A 21,978-nucleotide genomic window follows, 5' to 3' on the forward strand; every position below is an offset into this window, starting at 1 on the left:
ACAAGATGCAAATCCCATTCAATGTGGCCAATGTCTTGTTCTATCCCTATGCAAAGGCCCAGAACACTCATTCTTTTAGGCAGTTTTATAATCTGGCTCTGACACCACTGCTGAACGTGTAACACTAATTTAAATAAACCACAGGTGGTTAGCAAAAGAGACAGTTCTGTCTTTGTTTAGTCTCAGAGGTTATTTTCACGATGAAAGAGACTGGTTGCATGTTCTTAGGCGAGGTTCAAGGATCTCTATCATTCACCTTCCAGGAATGTCCGCATTGTGAGTCATCTGGGTGCTAGTCGGGTCCCTGCTGAACTGCTTGGTGACTAGGGAAGAAACATTCTAGGAACAGAGGCATGCATCGAATAGGAGTCTTGGAATTATGAAGCAAGTGTCACTTCACCCAGGTTGTGTTGAAAGAGGCAAGAACACAACTTACTCTGCCAACGGAAGCAAATCTCATGTGAATCACCATGGTGATTCCCTCAGGATGTGGTTGTATGTAGCTGAACTACAGACGGGGTTCTTCCCACAGACTTGGACCTGCTTTCCCAGGCGAGGAACTCAGTGCACAGGTGGGACAATGCACACTAATGCTTAAAGTTACCACTGAGGCTTGAAACTGCTTCCATGGCAGATGCTCACCTTTTACTCAATTGTACATTACAGATCATAAAGCAGGGGGCTTGAAACACAGTACATGTTAAACAATACCTGTTCGCTGACAAACTAGGCTTAAAAACACCTTTTCTTTCTTCTACCTGATTGGACAGAATAGTCGGAAACATAAATGGGTCTAGTCTTTCACATTTTTGGTCTCATGTCAGATCTCTCTTTTCAGGAGTCTTAATCAGAAAGATTTTTCCAGTTGGTTTACTTCCTGGTCTTCAAAATCATCATTCCTGAAGGTCTGTATTGAGAGTCTAAAGTGCTAGTCCTTTCCCTAACTGGAGATGAGCCAGTCAGCAAGACTTTAATGCCTTTCTGGATATTTTGGTAGGAATCAGTGACTATATTTAAACTAAACAAGACGTCCCTCAAACAGCAGACATTCTGAAACTTGGAAATCATTTACAATAAGGAGACAGCAATTTAAAAGGCTATTCTCCTTCCAGAATTACAACTGCCTCCAGCATAATTCTACAAACTGCTCTGGTTCCTGAAGTCTGCACTTCTTAGGTTCCTTCATTTTCCTGCAGTTAAAGCAGAAGGAAACTTGTACCCACAGCTTCTATTTGAACACTTCTAAACTGTCCTAAGTTAATAAAGATGCTGACATAGTGTTTTTGTTTGCCTCAAGGACACATCCTAATCTTCCTGGCCAGCCCTTCTGCCTCCATAAATTGCATCCAGACATCCAATATGTTCAGAAAAAAAAGAATGTAGTGAAAATTCTAGGACGGGGATATTTCTGTTCAGGGATTAAGATGAGATTCACAGGCAGGAAAAAGCCAGCATTTGTATGACAAAATATTTGTCCATGAAAGCTCAGTTTCTGAGGTTCAATTTCCACTAAATTCTCAAAAAAAAAAAATTTAAAAACCACATAAAAGCTGAGTGGCTAGTATCCATGGTTCCATATCACTAGATTTCCTCTCCTTCATTCCCCCTCCACTTGCTTATCTCAGAGGTCGCACTTGTCAATTCTTCTAAAGCCAAGACCAAATTCTATCCACATCAAAGACCTACTAATCTCTTCCAGAGAAAATAATGAACTAAACTCAACAGACTTGCAGGAGCTTTTTCCGACTTTCCAACTAGCAGGTCCGTCTCAAGGTCTAATATATAAGGGCACAAAAAATAACGTTGATAAGGGAGTATGATTATACATCAGCCTTGACTCAAGGCTTTTTGTTTTTAAGATTTTATTTATTGATTCTGAGAGAGAGCGTAAGTGAAGGCAGAGGGAGAGAGAGAATTTCATGCAGACTCCACGTACTCAATCTTAGGACCCTGAGATCTAGGCCTGACTTGAAATCAAGATATCTGACTGAGCACCCCTCCCCACTCCGCCTCCTACCTCAAGGCTTTTAAGATAACAGTCTCAGAGAGGCTTCTCAAACAGACGTCTAGGAATATACATCTTCTCATGAAACCCAAAAGAAAACAGTCATTGTTCCTACCCACATCATCAGCAGAAGCATCAAAAGAGTCTTGCCTGTACCTGCCAGCATAAACTTTTAGGGCCTGAATAAATCAAGCTAAAAATTGTCTTTAGGGAATTTGTAACCCAAGATAGATTTGGGGTGAAGCGAGCAGTGGAGTGATGAGATGACAAAGTTCTGATAATGTTACCTCCCCAGAATTTCAGGATAGCATTTTCTTTCTTCCTTCTTTCCTTCCTTCCTTCCTTCCTTTCTTTCTTTCTGATTTTATTTATTTATTTGACAGAGAGAGACACAGCAAGAAGGAACACAAGCAGGGGGAGTGGGAGAGGGAGAAGCAGGCTTTCCGTGGAGCAGGGAGCCCAATGCGGGGCTTGATCCCAGGACCCTGGGACCACTACCTGAGCGACTGAGGCACCACTCAGGATAGCATTTTCAAAGGTTCCTTGGGCATTACTGTATTATCCAATTGGTTTATTTCCACTCAACAGGCAAATTCTCACCAAACAGCTCTAGGAGAGTAGTGAATTACAGCTACTCTGAAAAGGTCAAATAAACAGATCACTCCTGAGCCTGGAGGTAAATATGCAGCTCTTTCTAGTGTAGTCATTGGACAGAAATTCAAAGGACAGAATTCAGTCCAAGGGCAGACCAAAGAAAAGGTCAGAGTTTATGCTGTTAATTCTCAAGAAGACTCCCTACCCCATTTATATTCCGTGTCCTATGAGAAGTTCCTTCCACTTGTGTTCTAATACGAAGCAGAAATAACAAGCTGACCAGGCAATTAGGAAATCAGGGAAGACAATATCAAAATGATAATGCAAGAAAAACAATTCAAGATATAGACGCCAGCGTCGCTTTTGAAAGATACAGTGGAATTTCCAATGCAGGATTTAACAGACATAGAATTTTCCAGGAAAATAAAGATAAGATTTGGGGAAACCTGAGATGAACGCTGTCATCTAAACAAACCTTGACGCTGAAAAGTAATGATATCCTAGAGTCCATGATCCAAAATAGAGTCATGTATGTACTAAAAGGAATCGTATAGAAAAGGGTAGAAAGAAAAGCAAGCGCACAGGGAAAAAAAAAAATGTGCACATATGAGGGTGAGTGAGGGGGTGGGTGTGGTATTAACCCTCTATCTAGTCCAGAATAAGACTGAGTGATCTCACAGTGAAGACTTTTCATTAATGTATGTGGCCTCACCCAACTCAGCCAAATTCCTACTTACCTTAAGGGAGGAGGAAGGCAGAGAGTTTTTTTTGTTGTTGTTATTTTAAATTGATCCTTGATTGCTAACTGTACCTAAATTTGCAGAGGAGGGAAACATAACGTGGGTCATAAAGAATTCAATCAAATTCTTTGCCTCTTTGGTGGAGGTTGTGATAGTCAAAGTGTTCTGAATCATTCCTGCTCTTTGTCTCAGGTGAAGGACAGGTACTACATCTGCCAAGGATGAAATCAAGTGGAAATCTGAAACTAGAGGTCAAGCAGGGCCAGGAAGTAGTGACCCGGGGCACAGTCCGTCCTCCAATCCCCTGGTAAAGGAACCGGGAAATACAAGTTATCGGGTGTCAATCCCATAACCGCATGCTAAAAATCTGATGAAAAAATTAATCTCCATTTTAACACACCAAAAATTGTCTAGTGAAAAAAGCACTGGGGTGTGTAGGGCACAAGAACAGCCATGCCTCTTTCCCTAGGGGCTAACCTCATCTTTGGATGTCTGGAACTCTAAGGACTTTAAAATTAACTAGGTAGGGGCGCCTGGGTGGCTCAGTGGATTAAGCCGCTGCCTTCGGTTCAGGTCATGATCTCAGGGTCCTGGGGTCGAGTCCCGCATTGGGCTCTCTGCTCAGCAGGGAGCCTGCTTCCCTCTCTCTCTCTCTCTCTGGCTGCCTCTCTGTCTACTTGTGATTTCTCTCTGTCAAATAAATAAATCTTTAAAAGAAAAAAAAATTAACTAGGTAAAAAAAGCACCGAATCTAAAGCTGCCTCTGTTTCATAATTTAAGGCTGGCGATTTCCTGAGGGAATGGAGGAGTAAAAATGCTACCAGTTGCTCTATGGGGTTGGATTACGGTGGGAACAAATTTGGGGTTTCCAAGAAAGCTTTGGATCTGACAGGCGATTCATACGACAATCGTTTCTCCTCACCCCGATTTGTCAGCAACATACGGTTTTCAACACGGGGCATGCGTGTTGAAAATAAACCATATCCACCAAAAAGAGCCCTGCAAACCCTCAAAAATCAACATGTCCCTCTTCTGATAAGCTAGAACTGTAACATGCCCTCGAGTTGCATGAAAGCTAATAGGAAGGAAACCTATTTGAGTGGTTTTGCAAAACGACCAAAATTTAAGAGAAACAGGGAAAGGAAACCCCGTCGTTTAAAAAAAATAATAAAATAAAACCATTAAAGCAAGCCCTTTTAAGATCGCAGAATATCCATTTTCCCCCCACCTCGGTGCACAATGACGTGAACAGTTTTACTTCCGAAGCTGTGCACAGATACTGCAGGCAGGACAGAGGGGCCCGGTTCCCCCCCGGGGGACCTCGGCCGGCCCGGGCCTGAGTGGACGCCGAGTCAAGGCTCAGCACCCTCCGCGGCCCGACAGCGCCGGCCGCCGCGCGTCCCCACCGGCGCCCGCTCCAGCCTGGCATCGCCGCACCGCCGGCAGGATCCGGAAGCGGACCGGCGGCCGCTGCCCTCGCCGCAGTCCGCGGGGACCCGGGCCGGAGCGGAAGGCTCCGGGCGGACCCGGCCGCGCCGCCCCAGCCCCGGCGCTGACTTACTGCCCGTGGGCGCCTCGCTCCGCGGAGAACCGGCGCGCTGGCGGGAGGCGGCGGGCGGCGGCTCCGCCTCCGGTCGGGCGGCGGCCCCCTCCAGGGCCGGGCTTTGCTCGCGCGCGGCCCCTGCGGCGGCGGCCGGCGACCTCGGCTGGCGCGCTCCTCCCGGAGCCGTATCTGAAGTGGAGCCGCTTCAGCGCCTCGTGGGGTCCGAGAGCGGGGCTGAAGGGGCACAGACAGGCGAGCGGGAGCAAAGCTGCCTCCCAGCTGGCTTCTGGAGGCCCTGGACTCGGTGTCCCCGGTTCCGAAAGGCTCTCTGGTTGGTCATTTCCATTCGGTGCGGAGGCGCGGAGCGGCGAGACATCTGTTTTCCATAAGCCGCGAGGCAGGGGCAAATCCTGGATTACGGGTTGCCCGGCCCCCGCAGCATTCCCAGACCCCGCAGGGCAGCTAATCCCCGCACAAAGAGCAGCAAAACAACACGCAAGTTGGTGCCCAGTTCCAGAAAGATTTCCCAGTGCGATGACTAAAGGCTCTTGCGCCCAGCCTCCGGGGAAGGGCCAATCGCAGCCCGGGGGGGGCAGAGGAGGGGGGGTTGGCTGGGTTCGCAGGTCTAGTCCGGCAAGCGCGTCCTCACTGCCAGTCCTGTAAACACAAATGCAAACTCTGGCCCTCCGGGGGAAACGACTTGAGTTGGACGAGGCTGAGACAACCCAAAAGGGCCAGCGTCCATTCTCGGACCGTTTGTGCCACTGAAAGCAATCATGACTCCTGAATGGGAGACAGGGAAAAAAAAAAAATCTCTGCGTTTACTTTAGTAAATTCTGATAATGAGTCACTGCGACACCATCATCTCTGAAAATGATAAGAAATGACTGCCTCTTGGGGACTTATTGTTTATTCTGTAAAATAGGTTTGGGTAGGAAGTATTACCCAACTCATCATCCCCGAATTCCCTGCTTCCTTCTAGAATTTTTTTTTTTTTTTAAGATTTTGTTTATTTACTTGACACACACAGAACGAGAGAGAGAGAGAGAGAGAGAGAGAAGGAGATCACAAGTAGGCAGAGAGGCTGGGTGAAAAAGAGGGGTAAGCAGGTGTGGGGCTCAATCCCAGGATCCTGAGATCATGAACTGAGCTGAAGGCAGAGGCTTAACCCATTAAGCCACCCAGGTGTCCCTCTTCTAGAAACATTTATGAGTGCCTCCTATGTGCCAGGCACTAGGCTGAGAACAGAAAGCTGCAAAAAGCCTTCAGTCTCTACTCTAAAGCGCCTTACTATTGAGAGGCTGAGGGGAGATGGGGGCTGAGAGGAGGCGGCCAACAATTTCAGCCCATGGAGAAATTCCTATGATAGAGTGTATGGCCAGAGGGTTAAGGGAACATAGAAGCAGGCTTTCGATCATGCTAGAAATTAAGGAAGGCTTCCCACAGGAGGATGCATTTGTGTTTTGAAGACTAAGTAAGCATTAGGCAGGATGGAGAGAGAGAGGCAGGGAAAGATCTGAATTTCTGTATGGCTGCAGAAAACAGGTGAGAGGAACAGAGGTGAGAGACATGGTTATGGAGTCAGATGATGACAGTCTCATCTGCTAAGCTCTGGGGTTGGACCTTTGGAAGCTGTGGGGACCCTTGTGCTTCACACAGATTACTGAGGAAGGCATATGGAAGGAAGATAGCCCAGGACCGGGTGTAGGTGGGTGGGGATGGATGGGAAAGTCTCCAAAGATGTGAGAGACAACACCTTTAGGACATGGAGGGGAACAGGGAGGGGAGTGAAGCTGGAGGCTATCACCCTGACATGCATGTGCACCAGGGTGGATGGAGAGTACCATCTGCCAAGACAGAGAAATGAAGGGGGAGCTAGTGGGACCAGAGAAAGGATGAGCTGAAGTTTAGACAAGTTGAGTTTATGGCTTTTGTAGGATATCCAAATGCAAATACCCCAGCAGGCAAGCCAGTCCCATGGATCTGTAAGGTAGCTTGGACCTTGTGGACTAGCAATGCAAATTAGAGAGTTATCCATCTTTATGTAGAAGGAAAATACAGGAGTAGAGAACAATTCACTTCCTCTGCTAGGCTGCCATAACAAAGTATCACAAACCGAGGCTTCAACAACAGAAATGTATGGTCTCACACTTCTGGAGGCCAGATAGACAAGACCTGTGCCAGGAGGACCACGCTCGCTCCGACAGTGCCAGGCAAGGATCTGTTTCAGGACTCTCTCCTCACTTTTAATAGTTCCTTGGCTTGTGGTATCATAAGTACAGTCTTCACGTGGTACTCTCCCTGCATGAGGGTGTCCACATTTCCCCTTCTGTCAGGACACCAGTCATATTGGATTAGGCAGCCCCCCCACTCCAGTGTGATCTCATTTTTAACTAAGTACGACCGTCCTTATCTTTATTTCTTATCTGGAGATTACCTAATTTCCATATAAGGTAACGCTCTGAAGTAGTGCCAGTAGGACGTCAACCTATGAATTTCAGGGGGACACAATTGAACCCATGACATCCACACAATTTGGATTGAGTTACTCGGAGCAGGACTGAACATGTCAGTGAGGAGAAACATCAGCTTTAAGGGGCAAAGAGAGCAGCTCCAGACAGAAACTGAGAAAAAACTGATTAGAAAGGTACAGGAAGGCTGACCCACACACAGGGAAGAGAAATGTTTTTAAAAAGAGTGATTAGGGGTGCCCGGGTGGTTCGGTGGGTTGAGCCTCTGCCTTCAGCTCAGGTCATGATCTCAGGGTCCTGGGAACAAGCCCCGCATCGAGATCTCTGCTCAGTGGGAAACCTGCTTCCTCCTTACTGCTTGCCTCTCTGTCTACTTGTGATCTCTCTTCAAACGAATAAATAAAGTATTAATAAATAAATAAAATAAAGAGTGGTTAATAACGAATAATGGAACACTACATCAAAAACTAATGATGCACTGTATGTTGGCTAACTGAACATAAGAAAAATAAATAAAATGAAATTAAAAGAAAAAAGAGTGATTAACGTTGCCAAATGCTTAACAAGCAAGGAAAGATAAAGCTAGAAATTGCCCATTGTGTTTAGATTGTTGCAGTCGTAGGACCAAATGGCCAGCCTAGTAGCTGAACTTCAAAGGGCCCACTTAACTCCAACATTTTATGACTTTAAAACCACTGCCCAGGCAAACCCATTGAGAGAAGTGTGGGATAGTGAACATTTGTTTGAGTCTCACCTCCCAAACCTCCGCCCACTTTCTCAGCCTCCCTTGCAGGTGGGGCTTGAAACTGTGATGTGGACTCTGGCAGTTGGAGGGATAAACATTGGACTTCCGTTGGGATAAAGGCAATAGGAGAAGATGGACCCCAGAGAAGCCATTTTCTGTCCTGTGGCAGAACTTGGCAGAGATATGGACCCTTAAGGGCCAAAGGTCCAACAGAGCGTCTGTGGTGGCTGTGTTCAGAGGAACAGAATTAGGGCTCATTCTGAAACCATCTGTGGTATAATTTAGGTATTACTCTCAGCTGAGTAGCCTCCGAGCCTGATTGTATAGATTTCTTTCTTTTTTTTTTTTTTTAAAGATTTTATTTATTTATTTGACAGAGAGAGATCACAAGTAGGCAGAGAGGCAGGCAGAGAGAGAGAGAGGAGGAAGCAGGCTCCCTGCTGAGCAGAGAGCCGGATGCGGGACTCGATCCCAGGACCCTGAGATCATGACCTGAGCCGAAGGCAGCGGCTTAACCCACTGAGCCACCCAGGCGCCCCGATTCTCTAGATTTCTTAGAGATTCTCTGAACCACTTAATATTCTTCTTTTTCATTTCTTTTTTTTAAAAGATTTGTTTTTATTTATTTGTGAGAGAAAGAGAGATAAGAGATAGCATGAGCAAAGGGAGAGGGAGAAGCAGGCTCCCTGCTGAGGGGGGAGACTGATGTGGGGCTCTATCCAAGGGCCCTGGGATCATGACCTGAGCCAAAGGCAGATGATTGACCAACTAAGCCACCCAGGTACCCCAATATTATTTTTATTGAATAGTTTTATTTAAATAAAATTCACATACTATGAAATTCATCTATTTAAGTGTACAGTTCAGTGGTTTTTAGTATATTCACAAAGCTGTGAACTATCATCACTATCTAATTCCAGAACATTTTCATCACCCCAGAAAGAAATCTTATACACACTAGTGGTCACTTCCCATTCCCCCGTTCTCCCAGCCCCTAGTGATCACTAATCCACAGTCTATCTCTAAGGATTTGCTTATTCTGGACATTTTATATACATGGAATCATATAATTTGTGGCCTTTCATGCTTCCCTTCTTTTGCTTAGCCAATTTTTTCCAAGGACTATCCTTACTGCAACACGTTCCAGTATTTCATTCTTTTTTATTGGCAAATAATATTCCATTGCATGAATAAACCACATTTTTTTTATCCGTTTATCAGTTGATAGGCATGTGCATTGCTTCTGCTCTTTGGCTAGTATGAACAAAGCTGCTATGAACATGTGAATACAATTTTTTGTTTGCACATGTATTTTCATTTCTCTTGGGTCTATCTAAGAGTAGTGTTGCTGGGTCATAGGATAATCCTGTGTTTATAATTTTGAGGAACTGCCAGACTATTTTCCAAATCAGTTACATCATTTTACATTACTGCTCACAATATATGAGGGTTCCGATTTCCTAGTGGGGGTGAAGTGGTATTCATTATGGTTTGGATTTGTATTTCCCTAATGATGTTGAGTATCTAATACTAATATCTAATATCTAATACTAATACTAATAATATTGAGTATCTTTTCATGTGCTCATTGGCCATTTGTGTATCTTCTTTGTGAAGAAATGTCCTTTGAAATCTTTTGCACGTTCTATTTTATTTTAAAGATTTATTTATTTTAGAGAGGGCACATGCACCTGGGAGCATGTGCATGAGAGGGGAGGGGCAGAGGTGGATGGAGAGAGAGCAGGAGAGAGAGAAGCAGACTCCTTATTGAGCATGGAGTCTGACACCAGAGTTCCATCCCAGGACCCTGACACTGGAGCTCCAGTCCAGAACCCCGAGATCAATAACTGAGTTGAAATCAGAAGTCAGATGGTCCACTGACTGAATCCCCTAGGCACCCCAGAAATCTTTTGCACATTTTGCAAAAATAATTTTTTAAAATCATAGTTAAATATACATAGCCTAGAGTTTACCACTTTAACCAGTTTTATGTGTGCAGTTCAGTGACATGAAGTACATTCACAATGTTGTACAGCCATCATTCTTTCCCCATTTACAAAAAAATATTTATTTATTTATTTATTTATTTGACACAGAAAGAGAGAGAGAGCACAAGTAGACAGAGCGGCAGGCAGAGGGAGAGGGAGAAGCAGACTTCCCATTCAGCAAGGAGCCCAATGTGGGGTTCAAACCCAGGATGCTGGGATCATGACCTGAGCACAAGGCAGACAATTAACTGACTGAGCCACCAAGGTGCCCCTCTTCCCCCATTTTTAGTTGTCTTTTACAATTTATCTTTTACTATTGAGTTTTTATATTCTGGATACAAGTCCCTTATCACCTATATGATCTGAAAATATTTTCCCTTATTCTGTAAATTGTCCTTTCACTTTCTTGGTGGTGTCCTTGTATTTTTTAAATAAATTCATTTTATGGTCAAACTAACTAGGGTAGTTTCTGTTGTCAGCAGTTAAAAACATTGACAGATGCACTGAGTTCTACTAAAGACAATCCTTTTACTATTTTGTTTTCTATGATAACCTGTCTCATTTCACATCTTCTATCTAATATTGTCTTAGAATTTGGGGTTTTTTCCCCCCTACAGCTTTCCTCGTTCTATTTTTTTTTTAAGATGTATTTAGTTATTTGGGGGAGGGGCAAAGGGGCAGGGGGAGAGGGAGAGAGACTCACACAGACTTCACACTAAGAGCTGAGCATGTTGTGGTGCTTGATCTCTTGACCTTGAGTGACCTTGAGATCACAACCTGAGCTGAAACCAAGAATTGGATGCTCAAACGATCATATCACTCAGGCATCCCAGACCTTTTTTTTTTTTTTTTTTTTTTAAAGCTTTTAAAATTCTATCTGAATCGCACTCACCCACATCTTACATTTCCGGGGCAATAGACCCAAAAAATCCATGACCACCCCCAACACAGTTATAGCTACCAGCAGCCCTCCCAACTATTCCCATCTCTGTCCAGCCCTGACCCAGAACCTTGGAAGTCCTGTGTTCTTCTTCTCCCCAGACCCCTCCTCCTCCTCCCCTCCCTTCCCTGGGTTACACTGCCGCCAGCAGGTGGGATGTTATGAATGAGCTCAGTGTCACACCATCCACAGTGCCCAGGACAAGGCTCTGCAAAAACCTGGAACACAACGTGTCAGGTTAAACTGAATCTTGCGACCTATTTCCTCATTTTTATATTCTAAAACATTTGTAAAATCTGATTTTAAACTCTTCTCTTAATGGCCACATTTGCAGGACTAGGGCCTAACGTGGGGTGCAGAACAGATCTACGGTGCTCAATTTATGACTGGAAGAATGGAATTCTTTGGGGAATTAATCTCTAGGAGTTTGTGAAATGGTGAAAAAAGGTAAAGCTTCTAGAAAAAGTTCTTAGGACCCAGAGAGGAGCAAAGACTATTATCTGGGGCACCATGAGTCGAGGTGAATGCATTTGCTGGCAGATTTTTCTGGTGGATTAGGCTTCACAACTGCCACTGCACATGCTTTGAGTCTGCTTAGTTTTTGTAAACTCTCTTCTCCCACCCCTGTCCCCACGCCTGTAGAGCAGCCTTAAACATTTCAGATTCAAGGCTAACTGAAAGGCACCTGTTTGAAATAGCTGGAAGGGGCCCCGGTTCATTCGGTCATAAATCCAGCTCATGTTTACAGAGAACACACTTTAATGCAAGGCACCTCTCTGGGCACAAAAAGGAACAAGGTTCGTTTCCGTAATAAGGAGTCGGATGATGAATAGGCGGGCAAGACAAACACAATCAACCATAACCCAAAGCTGAATTAAAGAGGCATAGAAACCTGTTTTGAGGACTCACGGAAAGAACTCACCCACTTTTTCAAGTAGCAGGAGAGGCTTTATGGAAAAGGTGGGGAAGGAGAGCTAGGCTTTGCTTATAAACTTAGGACCTCTGAGCCTAGTCCCTGTTCTCGAGGAGCTCCCATACTAGTTGGGAAGAAAATCACATGTACAAGCAGCTGCAATTCAAGTCCATCTGTGATAAAAGGGATTTGAAAGTCAGCGAAAAGCGAGAGATCATTTCCTACTACAGTAACCAGAACTTTATGGCAGGGTGGACTTGGGCCCTAAGAGATGAAATGAATTTATTAAAATGCATATTTCAGGGGCGCCTGGGTGGCTCAGTGGTTTAAGGCCTCTGCCTTCAGCCCAGGTCATGATCCCAGGGTCCTAGAATCGAGCCCCGTATTGGGCTCTCTGCTCGGCAGGGAGCCTGCTTCCTCCTCTCTTTCTCTCTCTGCCTGCCTCTCTGCCTACTTGTGATCTCTGTCTGTCAAATAAATAAAAATAAAATATCTTAAAAAAATGCATATTTCAGATAAAAGCCAATTAGATGCTCTAGATAATTTGGAAAACCCAGAAAAATATAAATAATAAAACAGAGGTCCCTTGGTGGCTCAGTTGGTTAAGCGTCTACCTTCAGCTTAGGTCATGATCTCATGGTCCTGGGTTTGAACCCCCTGATAGGCTCCCTGCTCAGGGGAGAGTCTGCTTCTCCCTCTCCTTCTGCCCCTCCCCGCTGCTCATGCTCTCTCTCACGTGCTGTCTCTCTCAAATAAATAAATAAAATCTTTAAAAAAAAAAAATAAGGCAGAAATCTATCTATAGACCTACTACCTACAGATAAATAAATTGCAAGACATATGCTTAGTACATATTTGAATATGAATAGAGCTAGTAAATGACATTACCATTTACTGTCTTTTTTTCTTATGCATATTTTTATTATATAATTTGGAAACTTAAAAAAAAATATTTCAGGGACACCTGGGTGGCTCAGTTGGTTAAGCGGCTGCCTTCGGCTCAGGCCATGATCCCAGCATCCTGGGATCGAGTCCCACATCGGGCTCCTTGCTCGGCAGGGAGCCTGCTTCTCCCTCTGCCTCTGCCTGCCATTCTGTCTGCCTGTGATCACTCTCTCTCTCTCTGACAAATAAATAAAAATCTTAAAAAAAAAAAAAATTTCATTTATTTATTTGACAGAGAGAGAGAAAGCACAAGTAGGGGGAGTGGCAGACAGAGGGAAAGGGAGAAACAGACTCCCCGCAGAGCAAGAAGTCTATGTGGGGCTTGATCCCAGGATCCCAGGATCCCTACCTGAGCCAAAGGCAGATGCCCAACCCACTGAGCCACCCAGGAGCCCCGGGAGTCTGTTTTTATTTTTATTTATTTATTTTTTAAAAGATCTTATTTATTTATTTGACAGACAGAGATCACAAGTAGGCAGAGAGGCAGGCAGAGAGAGAGGAAGGGACGCAGGCTCCCTGCCGAGCAGAGAGCCCCATGAGGGCTCCATCCCAGGACCCCGGGATCATGACCTGAGCCGAAGGCAGAGGCTTTAACCCACAGAGCCACCTGGGCACCATGGAATCTGTTTTTAAAAAACATATCCTGTAAGGGGACCCGGCTGGTTCAGTCACTAGAGCATGTGACTCTTAACTTTGGGATTGTAGGTTTGAGCCCCATGTTGGGTGTGGAGAGTACTTAAAAATAAAATCTTAAAAAAACTTTTTTAAATCCTATAAAAATTCACTTTATATTAGTAAAATTATTAGAAAATACTTTTTTAAATAACTAAGAAAATACTGTTTAAATAAATATCAATAATTAATTGATATATCATTTCTAGCACCAGTTTCCAGAGTGTTCACATTTAGATTTTTTCTAAACTTCCAATCATTATAAATAAAACTTCAGTGAAACTGCTAAACACAAATCTTTGTCGACATCTCTATATTTTCAAGATAGTGGAATTATCAAGTCTGGGTGTCTTAACATTTCTAGGGCTCTCAAGAGAGTAAGACATTGCACAATTACTTTCTTGAAAGGTTATACCAATTTACATTCCCGCTAGCAAAGTATGAGATTGAGATATGCACCTTCATCAACAGTGTTCTTTAAAATATTTGCTAATCCGATGAGACAGTAGTAAATCTACTACTCTACTGTTTTTGTGTTTTTTTTTTTAAGATTTTATTTATTTATTTGACAGAGATCACAAGTAGGCAGAGAGGCAGAGAGAGAGAGGAGGAAGCAGGCTCCCGGCTGAGCAGAGAGCCCGATGCGGGACTCGATCCCAGGACCCCTGGGATCATGACCTGAGCCGAAGGCAGCGGCTTAACCCACTGAGCCACCCAGGCGCCCCTGTTTTTGTGTTTTTTAAAATTTTGTATTTATTTGTTAGTATAGTATTGTCATCTATACTTCAATTAAAAATGAACTTTTTAAAAATTTGTATTGATTCAATCACTAGTGATGTGGGACATTTTAAATATGATCACTTCCATCAATATTTAAGTTTCCAGTTCATGTTCTTCGTCTCTTTGGGGGGGGGAAGTTGGAGAAAATCTGCAATTCTCAGTCAGTCTGGGCTCTTCCATGGTTATCATTTTGTGAGCATTTGTCACGGTGTGATCTCATTCGTTCATGTTCCTCTCTCTCCCTCCCTCTCCCCCAACTCTCCTTCCTCCCCAGCCACCCCCCAAGACAGCCCTTAAACATAGCCAACTACTTCGCCCAGTGCTCAAAGAAACCATGCTCTGTTGCAACACGGGAGGAGAAACTGGTGCTTTGGGGACAATATGTTCAGATTGTCAAGGGCCATTGAGTCATTGAGCCTCTCTTTTTAAACACTGATCTTAGAACCTAACCTCCCCCATGACATCAAATTAAACTCCACAGCATTCCTCTCTTGATTTCCCAAGTTTCAACTGAACCTTATCCTCCTACCTTCATCATGTCTGTTCCTGCTGAGCCTGGTGTGGACCTTCCTACAGTCTCCTTAGACCGAATCCTGCCTGTTGCTGATTATGAAGCTCTAAGAGTGGCCACTGGCTGAGGGTAATCTCTTCCTCTGAATCCCGTAGCACATCGTAGTTCACAGACAGTGTTTTCTAGCATCCCAAATGTTCTGATTATTTGTGCATGCCATTCTTCTACTTCATTATTTTATCAACCGCTGAAGAGTCTGCTTGTATAGGGTCTACGTCTTCTTTAGGTCTGGATTCTCATGATGCAGTTAGCAGAAATCAAAAAATGTTTCATGAATTAAAAGATTAAATGTCATTTAACAGAAACACTAGGGGAAAGAGAGCTACTTTGAAAGGGAAACCAAACCTTAATTTTAATTGTATTGGCTGTGGTAATATTACAGACTGAATCATGTACCCTTACCCCACCCTGGCGGGGGCGGGGAGCAGCTAGCCAAATTCATAATTGAATCCCTAAGTCCCATGTTAGGATATTTAGAGATAAGGCCCTTGGGAAAATAATAAAAGTTAAATGAAGTCGGAAGGATGGAACCCTAACCCAGTAGGATTAGTATCTTTATAAGAAGATACTTCATTTGTGTGCGCAGTAAAAAGGCCATGTGAAGACACAACTGCTATCTTCAATCTGAATTGGATTCCTTATCAGAACCTGATCATGCAGGTGGCTGGTTCTGAGACTTCCAGCCTTCAGAACTCTAAGAAAATAAGTTTCTGTTGTTTAAACCACCAGGCTGTGGCATTTTATTATGTCAGCCTGAGCTAATATGGAGGTCATGGTAAGACGTTAGGTAGAAATGGGAGAAAGTCGGTCTAAAAAAGGTATATTAGTAACCTAATCAAAGAACTCACAGGATCTCACGATGAGACCAGTTGGCGGTGGTAAATAAAGGAAGAGTTGGGAAACATGTTTCCTTTTGTCTTGTCATAAGGGCACAAGATACTCTCTCTCTCTCTCTTTTTAAAAATATTTTATTTATTTATTTGACAGACAGAGATCACAAGTAGGCAGAGAGGCAGGCAGAGAGAGAGGAAGCGAGGAAGCGGAGCAGACTCCCTTCTGAGCAGAGAGCCCGATGTGGGGCTCCATGCGGGGCTCCATGCGGGGCTGGATCCCAGGACCCTGGGATCATGACCTGAGCCGAAGGCAGAGGCTTTAACCCACTGAGCCACCCAGGTGCCCCCACAAGATACTCTCTTATTCTGCATCCTTTTAAATCCCCTGTTGCAAAGCAATAAAAACTGATAGAAATTACAACTGGATTCCAGGGACTGAGAAACTGAATGGCGCTAAGCGATTAATTTTAGATCAAATACAAAGTCAGGAGAGGGAAATAAGCACTCAAATAATGTTTCAAAACAACTGGAAATCTGACAAGGAAATTGCCACTGGCTTCCATGAGAGTAAGAGCCTACTCTCTTATAATGTTTTCTTGATGATATATTGATTTTCTTGAGCTGATGCATTAGCCACAGAAAGATGTTCTGAGTCTCCAGGGACATTACTCGATCTGGGCATCAGGCCAGATCACAGAACCACACATAACTTCAAAACCAAGTATTAAGGAAGAACACATTAGAAAGCCAAGAGAAAAAGAGAACAATTCTCTCTGGGGTCTTAATATTTGTTCTCAGGTCCCTGCAAAAACTCACTCACCATAAACTGCGTATGTTAAATACGTGTCATGATTTTGAAGTTTCAAACAAAAAAAATCTTACTCGTATGAAACAAAAACAATAAGGACAGGCAAAGAGATTTTTGAGGACCCTATTTCTTGGAACTCTTATAATTCAATTTCTTTTCAATTCTTGCATTAGTAATTAAAAACAAAAGAAACCATGAAAATGTTTCTTTCAAAATTTCCTTTTATCCAACATGAGGAGAAAATATGGGGACGATTGAGTCATTTTCTTATCCTTTATGATAGATTTCAATGTATTCTGTGCCTAACCTCCAAAATATCTATATCCGATACATAGATTCTTTTTTTTAAATTTTTTTTTAAGATTTTATTTATTCGTCAGAGAGAGAGAGAAAGCATAAGCAGGGAGAGCAGCAGACAGAGGGAGAAGCGGGATTCCCATTGAACAAGGAGCCCGATGTAGGGCTCGATCCCAGGCCCCTGGGGTCAGGACGTGAGCCAAAGGCAGAGGTTTAACTGACTGAGCCACCCAGTTGTCCCCAAATAAACTTCTAGGGGCATGTGGGTGGCTCAGTCAGTTAAGCATCTGCCTTTAGCTCAGGTCATGATCACAGGGCTCCTGGATCGAGCCCCATGTTGAGCTCCCCGCTCAGCGAGGAGTCTGCTGCTGCCTCTCCCCCTGACTCTTGCTCTATCCCTCTCGATCTCTCTCGGTCAAATAAATAAATAAAATCTTAAAATAAAATAAAATAAACTTTTAATAAGTATAAATTACAAACAGGAAAGTGACCAAGTTCTAAAGCGACAATTCAATGAATTATCAAAAAGGAACCACAACAGGGTAAGCGCCAGCCAGATCAAGAAACAAGAAACCTTACCAGCAATGCAGACGTTCCTTTTCAAGTATAGTTTTAGGCTAGACATATTTTTTCATAAAAATATTATTAATAGATAGTAAGTGCCTAGATCAGTCCACAAAAGCTAAAAATGTTTATGAATACACTGCCCAGGGGCTAGAGGGACATCTCCACTTACCAGGGCCTATTCTAACTTACGTTCCTTCGTCAATTGCACGGCTCCTGGGAACATAAATTAGCATAACCACCCAGTGTTAACTGGAAAGTAGTTTACAGATATATATCCAGATCCTTAAAAATATGCGTATGTTATGCCCTAGTGATTCCAGCTAAAAAATTTTTCTCCAAGCAGTATCACAGGTGTGCTGATGGATACTTGTCCAAACAGCATCATAAGAACAGTAGCCCTGGGACAGCTCTGTCACTTCCTAACTGTGCGATCTGGGACAAAATATCTCATCAACTGCTCTGTGCCTCAGTTTCCTCATCTGTTAAATGGTAATAAGAGTAGGTTGTTTCAAAGAGTTGCATAAAGAACTTAAAAGAGTGCCTGTCACACTGGTTTAACATTTGTTAAGAACTTAGTTATTATTACAAAACCATTCATCACGACATTATTCATAAGAAAAAGAATTTTTGAAAGATATTAAATAGGGCAATGAATGCATATACTTTTGTGCATCCATACAAAATGTCTCCCTTGGGGGATGGCTCAGGGTTTAAAAATGCAGACTCTGGAACCCAAAAGCCAGCCTGGCCCTGACCAGCTGTATGACCTTGGACAACTTTCTTAACTCTCTGAGGATCAGTTTCCTCATTTGAAAATAGAGACTAAAGGGGTGCCTGGGTGGCTCAGTCATTTACACATCTGACTCTTGGTTTTGGCTCAGGTCATGATCTTAGGGTCGTGAGGTCAAGCTCCGTGGCTGGCTCTGCACTCAGCTCAGTCTGCTTGAGTTTCTTTCGCTCTGCCCCTCCCCCTGCTTGCTCTCTCTCTCAAATAAATAAATAAATATTAAAAAAGAAAAAAAGAGGGGTGCCTGGGTGGCTCAATGGGTTAAAGCCTCTGCCTTTGGCTCAGGTCATGGTCCCAGGGTCCTGAGATTGAGCCCCACATCGGGCTCTCTGTTCAGCGGGGAGCCCGCTTCCTCCTCTATCTCTGCCTGCCTCTCTGCTTACTTGTGATCTCTGTCTGTCAAGTAAAAATATAAAATCTTAAAAAAGAAAGAAAGAAAATAGAGATCAAGAGACTTATCTTGGAGTGTTCAGTAGCTCATAAACATAAAGCACTTAAAACAGTCCCTGATATATAGTTAGCGCTTAAGCAGTATTGGTGCTCTCCATCGTTAAATTGATGGCCTGGTGATCCACCAAATGCACAAAGCTTTCCGGTCGGTGGCTGAGAAACTACGTACTCTGCGAGGAGAAGACAAACAGAACAAAACCTAAATCCTTTTCAGAATTAATAGAGGGAATTACAGACACAGGCCCGGGCCTGGATGCTACGTGCACGATTTCCGTGTGAAGGAACTGGGAAGAGTTGTTCTGTTGGCAGCACCAGAATGCACTGCTTTGGCTAAAAGGGGAAAAAAAAAATCCCCCAACAAAAACTCCCACCACGCCACGGCAACAAACAAGTCTTGGGCAGAGAAAAAAGCTGGGCGGGTTTCCCTAATCTCCAGCACCCCTCACCCCCTCTTTTCGTCTCCCTGACCCCCTCTCCTGTCCCCTTGTCGCTTTGGGCTTCCCAGGGACTGCAAGACTGGGAGTGGAGATTTCCATCCACTTGGGGGAGGAGGCATGCATACAACAGCTCCCACAGAAACATCTGGGGGGGTGCTGCGCTGAGGTGACCCCTGTCCCACTTTTAAAGCCTTCGGTGTGAGTGTGGACACAAGCCAGACATGCTTTTGTTCTAAAGGAGCAGGTTTCTAGGCAGCCTTGGAAAATCACAAGGTATGGCGACATTGCTCTGACCCAGTAACCCCAATTTCTGAATAGGACAAAGGCCAGCAGTCCCCAAGCCCTACTCCCTTCACTATCAGCAGCTCCCATCCCCCAAGAACCTTGCTCCTCTGAAGGGACACCAGAAACTGTGACACCACCAGCTGTGTGTGCAGAGGGTAGTCGTGGTGCCCTGGGCACCATGGCCTGTGAGATAAAGGAAGCTTTGCGCTGGAGGCCCTTATTCCCTGAATACCCCTGGACAGCAATGGGGCAGGCTGGGCGGCTGCCAGGGCCCCCTCCCAGCCCTCCAGTGACAGTTTGGACAATGGCACCGCTTGGTTCGCTGCGGGCACTGAATGTGGGAAGAGAGCAGCTTTGTTCAGGCCTTGTCACTATCTTTCCTCGCCACTGTTCCAACCAGGCTTCTGGGGCCTGTAGGGTCACTGCTACCTTAGGGGTCTTTTCCATTCTACTTTCTTAATGGACTGGCATTAATTAATATTTAGTCTGTGTCCCCAGTGTGCCCACACCACAGATAGCATCCAGAAGACCCAATAGCTATCCTCGAGGAGGAGATGGTTAAAAGGGCCATGTTTCTAGGAAATCACTGATCATTGCTATGTTTTTGTTGTGGTGGTGGTGGTTGTTGTTAAAAATGCCCTTAAGGAGGGGCACATGGGTGGCACAGTTGGCTGAGCAACTGACTCTTGGTTATGGCTCAGGTCCTGATCTCAGGGCTATGAGATCAAACCCTGGGTTGGGCTCTGTGCTCAGTGCAGGAGTCTCTTCAGAAACTCTCTCTCTCTCTCTCTGCCCTGCCCTCTCATTCTCTCTTTCTCAAATAAATAAAATAAATCTTAAAAAAAAAAAATGCTCTGGAGGAAACAGAATGGCCCAGTGAGGAATGCAGATCAAGAATTGTGTTCTGAGAACCCTAGTTCTTGTTGCCCAGGTCCCAGTGGAAGAACCTAAATGTCAAATAGATTGGGCTCTCCTGGGTGTTCCTAAAAATGCAATTATTGCCAGTTGCTGGGGAGGCACTTGTGGGCCCCAGAAAGAGCCAGCCTTGCAGATTTCACAGGACTTGTATAAAAGACAGAAGCTCCTCAGCAACATTTTGCTTCAAGCTCTCGTATTTAAAATTAAGTCATCCAGGGGTGCCTGGATTTTCCACATGTTAAGATTAATTCTCATCTGAGAATTAATAGATGGGCCTGAAATAGTCTCCTGGAATCTGCTCATTTGAGAGTATCCACAAAAAATGTGTTTCTTACTTTCTCAGGAGATCACACATTCAAGTCGGTTACTTTATATAACAGGAAGGCACCCATTTTTTAAAAAAAATTTTTATATATTTGACAGACAGAGATCACAAGTAGGCAGAGAGGCAGGCAGAGAGAGAGGGGGAAGCAGGCTCTCTACTGAGCAGAAAGCCCGATGGGGGGCTCAATCCCAGGACCCTGGGATCATGACGTGAGCCGAAGGCAGTTGGCTTAACCCACTGAGCCACCCAGGCGCCCCAAGGCACCCATTTTTTAGATGACCCTTCAGATGTTTGAAGATCATTGGGAAATTAGTTAAACAGACATGGTTTTCTGGAGGCAAAAATTGGGGCAGGTAGAATAAAACCTCAAAGTAGGGGAGGATCCTATGTGTGTTCGCAGGTGCTAGTCTGGTATTTTCTTGCTGCTTCCCTTTGCCCACCTTCTGGCTGGTGTAAAACTCATGTGTACAATGGCAATAGGTCTTGTTATGCCAAACGCTCCCAGAAGAGGTGTGAGGGGCTCCTCATATTCAGAGACCTGCAGGGTTAGGAACTCAGGTGGTGTCACGTCCATTCCTTTCTCTCCTGTTACTCTCTTCCTCTTCCTCTCTTCCTCACTCAAGTGTTTACTAATCACTAGTCAGTATGTGCTAGTCTCTGGGAATATAGAGCTCAAAACCATGGTGCTGGCCCTAGAAGAATCCACATTCTATTGAAGAATTCCATGGGGCGGTGTTATGACAGACGTATGTACAAGATGCTGTGGGAGGGAGCACCCTTAGCCAGACTTGGGACATCGGTGAAGGCTTTGTGGAGGAACAGATGATGCTAGAAGTGAGGGAGTATGGAAGATTGAGGAGGAGTGTGTCAAATGGTGATGGAGAGGAGGGTGATTAGTGCTTGAAGTTTCTGCTTCGGTGGGTCAGTGGTGGGTCTTGTGGACAACAGTGTATCGGGGTGGAAACCACTGAGTCAAGGGGATCAGCCAGTGCAAAGGTCCAGAGGCAAGAGACAATATTCAGAGAACAACCAGTTGTTTGGTCAGGCTGACACCCAGCATGTAAGTGAGTGAGCGATCCTGGATGAGATGGAACTGACAGGAAATGGAGCCAAAGAAACTGTCTTACAAGGATGAAGCAAATGTGGCCAAGGTCTTGAGTGCTGACTGTTTTGGGATCCATTGTACCATTAGGTCTATTTCTGTGTTTATTACAAATACTCATAGTAAGTTTTATGGAAAAGTAGAATATCCCCAAAATGCGCCAACACCAGAACATCGCTCAAACGGATCTGAACTTGAATCACAGGTCTGCTGGTTTCTAGTGACTACTGAGGACTCTGGGAAGTTACTTAACCTCTCCAGT

At 44.4% G+C, this 21,978-nt stretch overlaps 1 protein-coding gene across 6 annotated transcripts in view; it reads right to left on the reverse strand.

The window, feature by feature from the left end:
• The window catches only part of TRIM2 (tripartite motif containing 2), a 159,359-nt gene that overhangs the window by 88,199 nt on the left and 49,182 nt on the right, over positions 1-21,978 (reverse strand). The window contains exon 1 of one of the 6 annotated variants that reach the window (XM_082727305.1): positions 4,901-5,434. The exons of 4 other annotated variants lie outside the window; for them this stretch is intronic. The gene's annotated coding sequence lies outside the window, so the exon portion shown is untranslated. Of the gene's footprint in view, positions 1-4,900; positions 5,435-21,978 lie in introns of those variants that run through there. One more of the 6 variants, XM_082727304.1, reaches the window with a different exon arrangement.

This window comes from Mustela nivalis (assembly GCF_964662115.1).
Source record: "Mustela nivalis genome assembly, chromosome: 4".
In the NCBI taxonomy this organism is placed as follows: Eukaryota; Metazoa; Chordata; class Mammalia; order Carnivora; family Mustelidae; genus Mustela; species Mustela nivalis.